General features: G+C 39.9%; 1 protein-coding gene across 3 annotated transcripts in view; it reads left to right on the top strand.

Annotated features, from left to right (window-relative positions):
* The window catches only part of syt1a (synaptotagmin Ia), a 218,432-nt gene that overhangs the window by 49,990 nt on the left and 154,414 nt on the right, over positions 1 to 14,028 (top strand). For all 3 annotated transcript variants that reach the window (XM_076875464.1, XM_004548430.5, XM_076875466.1), the window contains exon 2: positions 84 to 131. The gene's annotated coding sequence lies outside the window, so the exon portion shown is untranslated. The remainder of the gene's footprint in view (positions 1 to 83; positions 132 to 14,028) is intronic.

Below are 14,028 nucleotides of genomic sequence, written 5' to 3'. Positions count from 1 at the left end.
CCTGTATTTGTCAGCACAGATTACATATCTCCTGTTAGTGCAGATTTTTGTTTTATAATGACACTGTGAAATTTGTTTTTCAGTGAGCTGGAAGTGGAAGACAGGAAGGAACGTCTTTGACTGAAGATACTGTAAGTGTCAGGCCAATAGGCTTTTCATCAGATCTGTCATTTCATCTGTATGGAAAATGGACAGGGCCTTTAGTGTACGCCCTTTACCCCATGCTATACACTCCCAAATTCCAATTTTCCACCAATTGTGTAGTTTATAAAAATGCCTTAATTATATTTACCAAAAATGACATCTTGCCCTCTGTTATTCTCTGATGCACGCACACAGTATCAATCAAATCAGTAAATCCAACAGGGAGCCAGAATGCTTGATGGCCTCTGGTCTCGTTTGAGATGCAGACATTGTCCTGTTGCCTCCTTTAATGAGATCTGGAGGCGTGCAATCTAATATTCACCAGTGAGGCTCCAACATGGCCCCTGAGCCTGTAGCCCAGAAAGCTGTGTGTTAATTCAATGAAGTGAAGTCAGCTGTGATCAGAAGGACCGGCGTGGCCATCCAGTCAGGTGGATGAGCGCCACTGGCTTTTGTGTTTTCTGTTTATTCGTTATTTAGTAGGCCGGACTTTTACTTGAATGTTTGGATAAATATTTCAAGCAATTCAAAGGTACATAAAGCCTGTCTATGAATAGCAAACATGAACAGTGCAGAGAGAATTGCTTATTGCACTTAAAATAACAACATAGTCTCCCAGCAGTTTGAAAATAGTCACGACTTGTAATCGACTGGTTTGTGCCTCCAGACACTAGATTTTCAAGTGCTATTTTTTGCGGAGTGAATAGTTTTGCTGCTCCCAAGTTCAAGTCCTAAACATCACACATTTGTATTGTTTTTCAATATGTCAATAACTAAAAAAATACTTTACTTGGTGACATTTAAAATGACCTAGTTATGATTAGAATATAGAAACTCATTTGTTAGGTTTAAACAGAAAATACTTTTTTAGGTTTAGGCAATAACACTTTTGTGTCTCTCTGCTCGGTCTGTACTGAATATCTGCTGCAGACCTGAAATGTGCTTTCTTATGAAATACACTACTTCAAAAGTTGTGGTGCCAAATTATCTCTATAAACACAAAGAAATAGTGGGGTTTTTTTGTAACTACTTCATGTTGCTATGACAGCAGGCCAAAAACTGAAGTTTATCTTCCCTTCAGGCAGTGAGATTAATTACACAAATGCCAACATACTATATGGATACCATATGGAAAAAAGTATTGGGTCACACCTTTTAATCTCTCAGTTTCAGTTTTTTCAGCCACCTTACCTCAGGTGTGTAAAATCAAGCAGATAGCCTTGCAGTGTGTCTTTACACATATCTGTGAAAGAATGGGTCACTTTAAAGAGTGCATCAGGTGACTGGGTGACATTTCTTCCAATCTAATGATATTTCCTCTGTTTTTATTTTGTTAGTTTTCCAAGTTGGCAAAATCATTGTACCGTATTTATGGGACCATAAGGCACACGGTATTATAAGGCGCACTGTCGACAAACGGGTCTGTGTTCATACATAAGGCGCACCGCATTATAAAGCGCATTTAACGAAACAAATCAGTCAGAAAAGTCAAACTTTACTCAACTCATTCCGCTTGCTTCCTCCACTTCCATACCATTAATTCATTAATGTTGAATTCTCTGGTAGCTGCTCTATAAACGCAGGAACAACAGTATATGTTATTCCAGTGTTTTTCTACTTTTTGCTATGTAACTTTGCACTGTCCACTTTCTGCTGTAACAAATTTCCCACGTGTGAGACTAATAAAGGTTATCTTATCTTACATTAATGACTAACCTCATATTGTGGCTGGACTATCTCAGTTGTTCTTTCCTACTGAAGTTTGGTCCGTTTACAGCAATTTTCCGGGCGATTGCATTTGTCAAAAAAAGTGGAAAAAGGTTAGCGTTCATTCTCCAGGTTCAGTTTTATGCTTTGGTATGCTAACATAGCGGTGTCACTAGCGATCACTAGCACAGCATTATTTACCATCTAGCCCAACTTCAGTAAACCTACAAACATCACTATTGTGTAGCTTTCTCTCTACATTCATGTTGGAAGTGATAGCAGAGCTGTACGTTTTGTTTTTTTCCAGAAATCTCTCAGTCAGAACATGATATACCATGTTAAGGTCACTAGCAAAACCAGCGAGCTAACTATCTACTAACTTCCTGCTAACTTCTAACTCCGTTTAATTTAATAAATTCTGTTTTCATGGATGCCTGGATGTTTAACTTAATTGATACACCTGGTAAAGCAGCAACACTGATCATTTTATTAAAGATGAAAGAATTTACACAGTGTTTGTTTGGGACCTGACGTGGACGGAGTTTTGGACCCAGATTACTATGAGCCGCAAGGCTCCTGACTACGGTAGCCGTAACGCTCAGACAATTCATCAAGCGGTGCAGCTTCGTAGCTTAGCAAAGTCCTACTAAAACATTTTTTGACAGATTTTTTGAGCCCTGTGTACCACATAAAATCATCTCGAGGTCAGTGTAGCAATGGGAATTGAGTTTACCTGTGTGTTCCGCCCGGAGTCTTGAGAGTGTAACACCGGAAGGTGAGAAGCAGAGACTCCGGGCGGAACACACAGGTAAATGCAATTCCCATTGCTACAGTCAGTAAACACAGCCAGAATTCATAGATAAGGTGCACCAGATTATAAGACGCACTGCCGATTTTTGAGAAAATTAAAGGATGTTAAGTGCGCCTTATAGTGCGGAAAATACGGTAGTTAGAGTTCATTTGTTTTTGTTTTTATTTTAGTAAACTTCAATGTTTTTTCTCATCCAGTTTTAGTTTGTAGTTTAATTTTCCTCAACTGTAATAAGCCTGGTGTAAAACTCAGTAGCTGTGAAATTCCAAACATCAGCACAAAAACTGTGTGCTGGGAGCTTCATGGCTTGGGCTTCTATGGCAGCTCCTGTAGGTTTGATGTGTAGGTAGCCCAGTACACACTGTGTATGCCTCCAATTAGGAAAAGGCATGTGGTAATCTGTTCTAGTTCAAATTGTGTGGCTTTCATGAAGTGGAGGCTGGTCTCCTACTGAGGCTGGAATAATCTGAATATAGTCAAGGATAGGGCTGTTCGATATAACAATATATATCAGATGACGATATAAAAACGTCTATCGTTTGTTTCGTGGTGTTGCAAAATAAACTGTTTACAGCAATATTTTTTCATCGTTTTGATGGTCACTGTAGTGGCTATATTAATTTCTTAAAGTTCTATGTTTCTCTTATATTTAATATAACCACACTACAGACGGACAAGCGCCTGTTTTTATGCGTTGTGGTTAGCAACAACGATGGTAACAATCACCATCGCATGTCCGCTTGTTTATGTACCACATAAACCTTTCACAATAAAGCTCAAGATCCTGTTGAGACTTTTCAAAATAAACTGAATCACGTGAAAGAGCAGATTATTTACGGATGAGAAGTAAAATAGAGCCGCCAGGTGCTAAAAAATAAACTTTAGACTCAAACGTTAGAACAGGCTTTTTCCCGCAGCACGCCGTGTAACAAATACTCACAAAGAAAACGGCGGCCGTTACAACTTATGTCTAAAAATGTATAGTTTCATGCATCGGTTAAAACACTCAACTCCAGGTACATGACGCACAGCTGGAAACACTTCACGCAAGTCAAGCTGCCCGAGATTCACAGAATTTACAGAAAATGTTACAGTTTTGTGATTTATATCGTTATCGGGACGATAGAATTCTTATATCGGGATATGAGATTTTGGTCATATCGCACAGCCCTAATCAAGGACATTCATAATTTGAGTGGTGAGGGTTTATTACTTTTTCTGCTATCTTCTCATACCTGTTAGTTGAGGACAGTAAACCTTGAGAGAGTACTACTGTATATTAATAGATAGTCCTGACTACTGTCTCTGATTTTGGCTTTTTGGTTTGAAGTCGGTCATCATTCCTGCTTTGTTGCTAGTAGCCACTCAAGATGTTACATTACCTCCACTATGAAAGCATCAGTTCTAACTGTAGCAAATTAAAAGGAGTGCTGTGCTCAGTATTGAGCTCAAAAGAAGTGTAAAACAGTTTATTTGGACTTGCTAAACATTAGTTAATACAGAATAATTCAGAATAATTCTCTTGAGTTTCTCTATACATAAGTGTACATTTGCAGATAGCACTAATTAGCACTGTGATTTGAAGCAGTGTAGCACCCACTCCTATCTGATGATGATGATAGTTCCTGCGTCTGTCCCAGCTGTCAACCATGATTGATGGACTGTGCACTTCCCACCTCCAGTTGCCGGTGTTCACTGCTGTTTACCTGATCTCATATCCAGAGATGTTTAAGCCGCCTCACATTAGCAAGCATATTAATCATCCTTCATGCCATATGATTGGGTTAAATCCTAGTCTACCCAGGCTCTACGTTTTGCCGGAGGGTAACAGAAGGATGAGCGCACTTATTCCCCTTTTAAACTCATTTATTGTTCGTCAGCCACTGAAAAAAAAGAGTACGGCTAACACATAGGTTCAGTGTGCTTCAAAATAAAAACAACATAACCAGAAATGTGTTCGACAAATTACCCATATGACGAAAGACGAGCCTTAATGGCTTCCAAAGATAAAGCGTAGTGTTTCAGAGGTGATTCATTGTTTCTTCACTTAAAGTGAACATCTTTGGGATTGTTAAAAAAAGTAATTTGGTGGTGTTTTCAGAGCAGTTTTTGTTGGTGTAGTATTTTGCAGATATTTTATAGTGTTTGACCGAGAAGGCTGTATAACCTCCTGGCATTTTCAGTGTGCAGAAAGCAGAGAACAGTGTGCTGAGCCATTTTAAATTTCACATTACTTTAACAACTAATAAGTGGCTGATGTGTTCACCTCCCCTCATCTAACTGCTAAAAGTGCGATGTTTTGGAAAATAGCAGAAGCACTTTGTAGATGCACGGTAATCATGTAAGCCAAAGACGAGTCACATTTATGTAATTTGCAGTTGTTTTTATTTACAGTTTGCGGATGCACTTACAGTACTGTGCAAAAGTCTTGAGTCACCACTCAACTCTTTATATTTTACTAGGAAAATATAAAATGGGTGCAATGATTTACTGATTTACATACACGTAAATACAATAGAATTCTAACAAGCTTAAAAGTTTATATGTGACAAAACACAACCTGAACTTTCTCAGTTAAGTCTTGATGCATGCTCAATCATCCATTTAGGGAAATCTCAAAAAGCTGATTCTGTTGATCTGGATGGAGCGCGGAGTAAAGGAGGCCATTTACGTGAAAAGGGAACGACCATCTCTGAATCGAGGAGGGGGCCTAAGGGTACATCTTTCAGGATCTTACAATGCTGTGATTGCAGCCATTCCCCAACTATGAATGGTGCCATTGATCAGTGGACTTTGGTCAATGGTCATGACAATTTGAATGTTGATGATCAAAAAACTGACCTCGCCGCCCATCGTTATCCAGTGGTGTTAGTTTCAGTCATGAAACTGTACCGTTTATAAAGTCGGGGAAACCTGCAGTCAGCTGAGACTGAAGAAGTCACTTGGATTAGTGACGAAATGTTTCTCCACTGAAAACGCTATGTCCAGTTAAGTTCTGCATATTTTACTGGGGTTTGAGTTGGTTTGTTTTCAGGATCAATAGACAATCTATTTTGACTGGCTGTTGTCTAACTTTTTGAACTATTTGTTCAAAAAGTCAGATAAGTCTGTAAATTAATTGCTTGGAATGTCCCTACTAAGGACATATTTATATTGTAGTAAACTAAATGCAACTTAAAGCTCGAGTAGTCAGCATGTTTATGATATTGCTGGACAAAACATTCATCTTCCTTTCAGCAATTTATTTCAAGCAATCTCTGAACTAGCGTTGGCAAGTGTATTAAAATCAGTACACCAAAGAAACAAGAGGTATCCCAAGTCAGCTGATCATTCTTCTCTTTGATTTAGTTGATGTTGAATATTTACCTCAAGGAGGTAAACTACTGACATTTGCAAATTACAACTACAAAAATTATGCAATTGAAAAGGTGACAATCGACATAGACTAGTTCAGTTGTCCAGTCTCAGTGAAAATGAATTCAATTCTTCTTCTTCTGTGCACTTTAGAAAGTCTAACCTGTGATAATAGACTGACCAATCCAATCACAGGTCTCTGACTGCATCAGTTAAGGTGTATGAAGTAGCATGAAGAGGGGGACAAAAGTCTTTACAATTAGTTAAGCAGAGGATTTTGATTTTGGAGAGTGGTGATTGAGTACTGTGTGAAATCTGAAGTCCGCAACTATGGCTACGTTCACACTGCAGGTCTTAATGCTCAATTCAGATTTTTTGATCAAATCCAATTTTTCTTGTCTGCTTGTTCACACTACAAATAAAGTGTGACAGCAAACGCGCTCTAGCGTGAACCCTCAAAGCGGCCCGCATGCACAAAAGAAGACGTCACACACAACGCGCTCTGTTTAGACTCAGACCAAACAGTATTGTTTGACTGATGGCTGTTAATATAAAGACTTGTTTCAGACTTTACGTTCCCCAATTTTGCTTTAAGTTATAAAGTTATTTTGTTATTTACATATGGCCTAATAATTATCCTTATTGCTGTTTTAGAGAGGAGCGCTGCTTCAAAGGATAGTTGCAGATTTCTGTCAGAATCTGCAGATTATACAGTACGAATAAAATGTTCACGTTTCTTCAACGTTGTCTTCCCAACAGTTTCACTGACATCTACACTGGATGGCCAGGAAGCGTTCACGATGTCTTCTCCGGCGCTGATAATTGGCGTCTGTCTTGTGTCAGTGACGTAAAAAACGGATTTAATGCGACATGACCGTTCAAACAGCAGTCGCTTTCTAAAACATCAGATATGTATTGGATTCAGTACCACATACGAAAGTGACCCAGATTGGATTTGAAAATATCGGATTTGTGCCGTTCACACTGTCATACCATCATTGGATTTGGGTCGCATAGGGTCAAAAAAGTCGGATTTGATGCGCTTTCGCCGGCAGTGTGAACGTAGCCTTAAGTATTTAAAAAAATATGTGAAGTGCGTTCATATGCCAAGACTTTTGTAGATAATGGCCTACTGCAGATTTAATCAAATCCACTGGAGACACATCTACCACATTTTCAAATTGGTAAGAAAGCGCTGTTAGGTTTTTTTTGGGGGGGGAATGTTATGACATTTCCTTGACCCCAGTTGTTATTTTTTGTTTTTAACTAGTAAGTATAGTGAGCACAGTAAATATAGTACTTCATAAATATCAGCAAATATCAGTTGTGAGCTAGTTAACATGCTGAAGAGAGCATTTAGCTCAAAGCAGCACTTAGAACTGCTAGCATGGTTGCAGACACTATTACTCCTGTTACTGAGATTAAAATGGAATCTTAATAACACAACAGGCTGACATAATTGCTTTTTGCATATCCCACCATATTAAAGTGATGTGCATGGTACTGGCTTGATTATAAAGATGGTGATAAAGATAATGGTAATCTCTTGGGAAATCTCATTTAGGTTTAACCTTATTTGTTAAAAAAAGATCCAAAGATAAGCTGGCAGATAGGTTGCTCATTAAAAATGTGAAGCATCATTGAAAACTAATCCTTTTTTGGTAGCGACATGATTTTTTAAAACTTACACTATAGGTCAAACCAAGTACAAACAAATGAGGAACAATTGGGATGATATTGAACTTAAAGGGAAAAAGAGTTGAAGCTTGTCTCAATAACAATTTATAACTATTGCTAGCTTTGTAAGTGTGTGATATTTCCCAGACTAAACCTCTATCAGTCACATTCTCATTCACTTTTTAAATTTGTCATTGCCGGCACAAAATTCAATCCTTCTTCTCCACTGTCAAGCTTAGTATTCAGCAGTGTTTTCTTTTCAGAGGGGCAGACAGCAAGTCCTTGTTCTCCATTTTAATCTTGCTGCTATTTCATTTCCTGCCTTGCTCATTGAATCAAATTTGAGTCGGCATCGTTATCAAATAGCTGAGTGTCAGGTAACATCCAGAACTGGGAATATTCAACACAACAAAGCCGTAGTTTTGTAACTGATGCTATGTGTAATAACTGTTGTTAAAAGAGGTGCATTAAAGAGCACAACACCCACTAACAACATTTAACATTGCCATAAATTGCAGCATAATCTTTTCGATACAGGAAAAAGAAAAGAACCAGGCTGTATGTTCTTAATGTGATCGTCTCAGGCACACAGCTCTACCTCTGAGTGCACAGCCCCACCCACCTGTTGTTTAGACCTTCTGTTTTCTAGTGTCAGCCAATCAAAAGACAGTTGATATTGCTCAGTCACACTAAAGTGAAAATAGATGGGCAACCTTCTTTTTGTTTTTGTGATTGCATGAAATTTTTTTCTCATTTCACAATCAGCTGGTTGCTCAGAGGATGAGCCTTCATCACCGTCAACCTCCGGACCTTTTACAGCAAGGTGAATGTGTAGCATTTGCCTTGCTGCAGGTTGCTTCCTCCCTCGTGGGAGGCAAACTGCCTACTCTATAAAGTCCAAGAATAGAAATATGGAGCTGAAAATTAGTATAGCATGTCCCCTTTCATATATTTAAACTATATTTTCACATGGCCCATAAAGATTACATATATTCTTTAAAGAAATGTGCTTTTTGTGTTCTTCAGTGGCTTGAGGGTGCCACATAGTGTTTTTAGTAACCATCAGATAGGATGGCTTGTCAATGCAGCTCTATGATCCTTATTTGGGGAGAGAGGGGGGGACAAATCCCCCTTGGATAAGCTTAAGAGAAGACAGCACATGTGGAAAGATGGCCTGGCATGTTCAAAATGGCCACAGGGAAGCCATTTCCCACAATGCTCCCATTCCCCTGGCTCCTTGGTGTCGATCTGTCCTTTGTGAGCCAAAGCGTTTGAGACATTGCGGTCACCATGGGCTGGAGGAGATATGACAAATACAAAAGACCGACCCTGCTTCCTCTTCTCCCCCTTGAGAGAGGAACGTGTGGCTCATTGATAGTGTGTGAGCTGAGCTGTTGAAGGCACTTCTGGTTTCTTTGGATGGCTGTCAAATTCATTAGTTAAGTTTCAGAAAATTTGCATACATGTTTAGCAGTAAGAAGCCCAGCTGCACTCTAATAAAACTGGATGAATTTCAGTTGCTCACAGGCCTTGCAGTGCAGCAAGTCTTTGCTTTGATAATGGGAACCACTAAAATAGGAAAAATGTGATAATAAGACAGTTAACTGCTGTGCTGACTTAACTGAACAGGAGGGTAAAATACTTTTCGTAATTGAATTAAATTATGTCATTTAAAATCGAATATATTTAACGGGGAACATTTGATTGGATTAATTTGGTTAATTTTTAAGCCAAATTGATTGAAGTACTTAGATAAAGTACAGATAATGTATAAATAATCCACTACTGAAACTGACATCTAGCTTTGGTGACGCTAACATAGTGGGCATATCACCGGTTGGACGACAGATTGAATCTACCACCCCCGGTTTGCACAGTTGTGTTGGAAAACTTCAACTTCTAAATTTTCTCCTCAAGTCTGTACAGGAATAGAAATGCAACAGTGTGAAAGGGCACCGCCAACTCCCAGTGTGTGCGAAATTGAAGGAAGGTTTTCTTACGCCTTGAGTTTGTCTCATGAAAGATAGCTTCGTGGTGTCAGATAACTCGCAGGGACCAAATATAGGAAGGCTAACACACACAGTGACACACCACTGCCATCACATTCACATTGTTTTTGATTTGAACTTGTGTTCAAGAAATCTGTGTCTGTGCTCCAGATCACAACAGGTACACTGATGACATAAACATACCTCTTTATCTTCACCAAAGTCTGTCCGCCTGTCCGTCCAGCCATTTTCTACGGTTCGGGTCGCTAGGGCGGCAGTCTGACCAGAGAATCCCAGCATTCCCTTGGCCCAGCCATCTCTTCCAACTCATCTGGGGGGACAAGGGAGGTTCCCAAGGCAGGCAAGAGATATACAGTACTTTCTCCAGGTTGTCCTGGGTCTGTCCTGGGGGTTCCTCCTATCAGGAGATATCTGGAATATCTCACCCAGAAGGTGTTCAGGAGGCATCCTAGTCAGAGGCCTGAACTACCTCAACGGTTAATTTTGATGAATAGGAGCAGCGGTTCTACTAAGACTCCTTGAATGATCAAGCTCCTCACCCTATCTCTAAGGGAGGCCAGCTAAACTATAAACAAAACTCATTTCCACCACTTGATGTCTGTGACCTCGTTTTTTTGGTTACAAACCGACCTGTCTGTCAGTCTTCTCTCTCCCCTCACTTGTGAACAAGACTCTGAGATAATTAAAATTCTCCACCTCGAAAAGTAACTTGTCCCTGACTCATAGTAGGCACTCCAACCTTTTCCGGACGAGAATCATTGTCTCGGACTTGGAGGAGACTTTTTTCTTTAGGTCACGAGCAGTTGTCTAAGCATTTCACTGAATATCATACTGTGTATGACTGTGTATGTGACAAATAAAATTTGAATTTGAATTTGAGGTGCTGATTCTTATGCTACATGCTCGGCTGAGAAGCGCTGGGAAAGCTGGATGTCACCGCCTGATGAAGCCAACAGAATAACATCATCTGCAACAAGCAAAGATGAAAAAGTGCTTGGGCCCACTTCTGTGCTTCCATGCCCAGATTTTTAAGTAAAGTTCAAAGTTGCTTTGAAGACAGTAACTGAGTGGAGGAAGTCGCAGACCTGGTCCTCATCTTTGAAGTGACCATTTCAAAGTCATGCCATCGACTCCAAACACTGTTTTGCCAAGAGTGACTGTAGCACAAAAGCTACAGCTAAAGAATGTTTAGTGATGATGAGGATGAAAGATGAATGAAAAGCAACAAGTTAAGCTAGAAGTTGTGCGGCAGAACAAAATGAAAAATGGGCAGAAATCTTTAATCACTGCCCCACACACACCCAAATACCCAAAAAACAGTGCTTGTTTTCAGCTTTTTCTCTGTGGTGTCTTTTTCTTTAACTGGCTCTTTGAATCCAAACACTGTGGGACGACAAGCTAACAAGCGGCTCGTAAGTTGTTTACAAGCCCTAAATGGCTCATATGGAACAAAATGCAAAAGTTTGACAGAGTAAACCCTCCTGCTATGACAAACTGTTGATAGTTTCTAAAGTAAATGTTCTGCACTTGCAAAAACACCAAACCTAGCTATGAATACGATTTTATTACTTGATGATTGAAACTGTGAAGAAACAAAGAGAGAAGGAATGAGACAGAAGGAGCCATTGTCCCGGCCCAGTCCACTGATTGCTGGCAGGAAGAGGGAAATTGACTCCAGCACTAAAAGTGGCAGAAACCACGGCGAGCATCATATTAACAAGATCAAAGCTGCTGCATTCGAATTTGTTCCTCAGATATGTGAAATATCTAGGGCAGGTAAGCTTCTCAAACTGCTCTGAGATCAGCTTCTGGTGACTCATCACGATGCCTGAGCCCGAGGCACTTCCAAACTGAGTGGATGTCAATATTAAGCAACATTTGTTTTTGTGTTAACACCACAGGGACGCCGAAACATCTGAAACTGGGGGAAACTTAAAACAGATTGAGTGGGCCGGTGTAGGTGTGAGGTACGGTCTGTGGGTTTAATCCATCACTCCACTCCTTGGGGAGTGTGGGTAGAGCTGCTTTTCAGCTCAGGGATTAAGCTACTGCTTGGTAGATATTCAAAGAGTAGCAAAATGCGGTTCCTGCTGCACATTTGTAACAAACGAGCACAAATGAAGCCATTAAACATGGTGTGGTTTCCAATTTGTTTTTCAATGAGGTGCAACTCCATGAAAGGCTGGAGTCTTTCCCAACCCATATGAAATCAGACAGAATACACGGGAGATACAGCATAATGCAAATAGATTTCCTCACAGTTCATTCTCACTGAGTTTTCTTATATGTACTAAAATGCATCAGACTTTCAGTAAAGTTCATTCAGATTCTCCCACTCACAACTGTTTCCCTGAGAAACAAACACTTATAGTACGTTTTCCCACCTGCTACTCTGTGCTGCAATCGCATCAGTGTAATATAAGTTGGAAGAGTGAACCTAATCCAACATATGAGGAAATGTGCCAGTTTCAGGTTTAAAATGGTAACAAAACCCAAGATAAATGCATATTGTTTTTCTTTTTTGTTTGTTGTGGTGTTCCTGATCTAATTGTCATTTTTATGCATCTTTTCATTTGCTTACTTGGTGTTTGTTTTTTACTTTTAAGTTTGCTCTCTGTTCTTTCACTCTGCTCAGTTTAAGCCAAAGGAGTGCATCTGGACTTTAAGCAAAGCAGACATTTGGCCTTCTCAGTTGGTCTGCCTGCAGGCTTCTTTGAATTGAACATCCAGTGGATTGATAGCCTGACTCAGGAGCAATTTAGTAGCCTCTCAGTGCCACTGTGGCCCATGCCCATCCCTGTGCCTCACCTCCAATAATGACATACGCAGAGGCTAACGTAATTGTGTTTACTTTAGCAAACTTAATCTGGCAGGGAAATATTTAAACAGACCACAGGGGTGAACTCAATCACACTGATGATGCCTGTTCAGCTCGTGACTTTGCTTATTAGAGCCTGTGGCCACAAACTCTCAGATGGATTAGTAAGACTAGTGACAATCAATGTTTGCAGCATGTTTGCCTTAGACATGGATTTGTAATTTTGGCTGACACTTTTTCATATTCTCCATGTTCTCTGCAAACCACATGGTCTGACTTAAGTTCCTTCACTTTCTTACAGTATCATAAGGAGTATCAGATAGGGTGCAAATTAATTTGGTAGTTTGGTCCTGCTGGATGGCATTTTTTTTAAAAATTAATTTCACCCTAAAGTACAGATTCTCTTTGATGATGCTATTCAAACATTAATTACTGGCAATAAATTCAAAATAAAGAATAAAAATCCTATAAAAACACATATTTTTCCATGCAGAATATTTTCTGATCATCAGCCATGTATGTATTACCCAATCCCTTATTTCATTTGGTTAGACGAGAGGTGGCACTAAAACCTTAGCACTCAGCTAAATCTTAAGACTCTTTCTGGCCACACAAACACTCCAAACCACATGAAAAGGCTTTCAGCTGACACTTGAGTCTAAATAGGTTTGAGCTTGAATGTATGCTCACCAGTTTTACTAGGTGCACTTTGCTAGTACTGGGTTGGTACCCTTTACCTTCGGAACTGCTGAAACCTTTTATCCAAATTCAACGAGGTGCTGGAAATTGGTGGTGCAGATTCATCGGCTGCACATCTATGATCAGAATCTCCCTTTCAGCTTTCATCTAGAGTTGCTCTGTTTACTTGTGGTGACTGTGGAGTGTGTTGGAGTACAAAATCCCAGTAGATCAGCAGTTTCTAAAATAGTCAGACCAACCCATCTGGCATCAACAACCATGCCGCATTAGAAGTCACACAAATCACCTAAACAACTGTACCAAAGTAAGTGTAAATTTCCCATGAGTCTTTGCACTCTCCACAATCCAAGCAACCTTTTATTCAGGTTGATGAGGCCTGTTCTTACTGCTGGAGTAGGAGAACCTGAAAAAACCCCCAGCACATTAGAACTATTAGAACATAATTAAACTTTACTTATTTTTCCTTTTCACATTCGATGAGGTGGCCTCAGATGTGGTTGCATTTCTCTGCTGAGCCTCGCAAAGGAAGAGGGATTTCTCCGCCTAGCCCACGGCAGCATGAGCCAAAACAACCAGATGCTTGTTTAATGCTGCGCTGGCTCACAGTCGACTATAAATTGAACATTGGAGTATAATTCTGGGTGTCTGTTTGTTGTGTTCAAACAGCGGTGAACCTTCTGCCTGCATGACTTCATTAACACTTCCACAGAGAGGATTGTTAATTCCTCCCTCCCATGTTTCAGGGAGGGGAACAAGCGGTACCTTAGGCGATTGTTCTTCCCATCGAAGACGAAACGGACACCTTTTTT

The sequence above is a fragment of the Maylandia zebra genome, linkage group LG17 (assembly GCF_041146795.1).
Source record: "Maylandia zebra isolate NMK-2024a linkage group LG17, Mzebra_GT3a, whole genome shotgun sequence".
Classification (NCBI taxonomy): Eukaryota; Metazoa; Chordata; class Actinopteri; order Cichliformes; family Cichlidae; genus Maylandia; species Maylandia zebra.
This window is presented reverse-complemented; position numbering and strand designations above follow the sequence as displayed.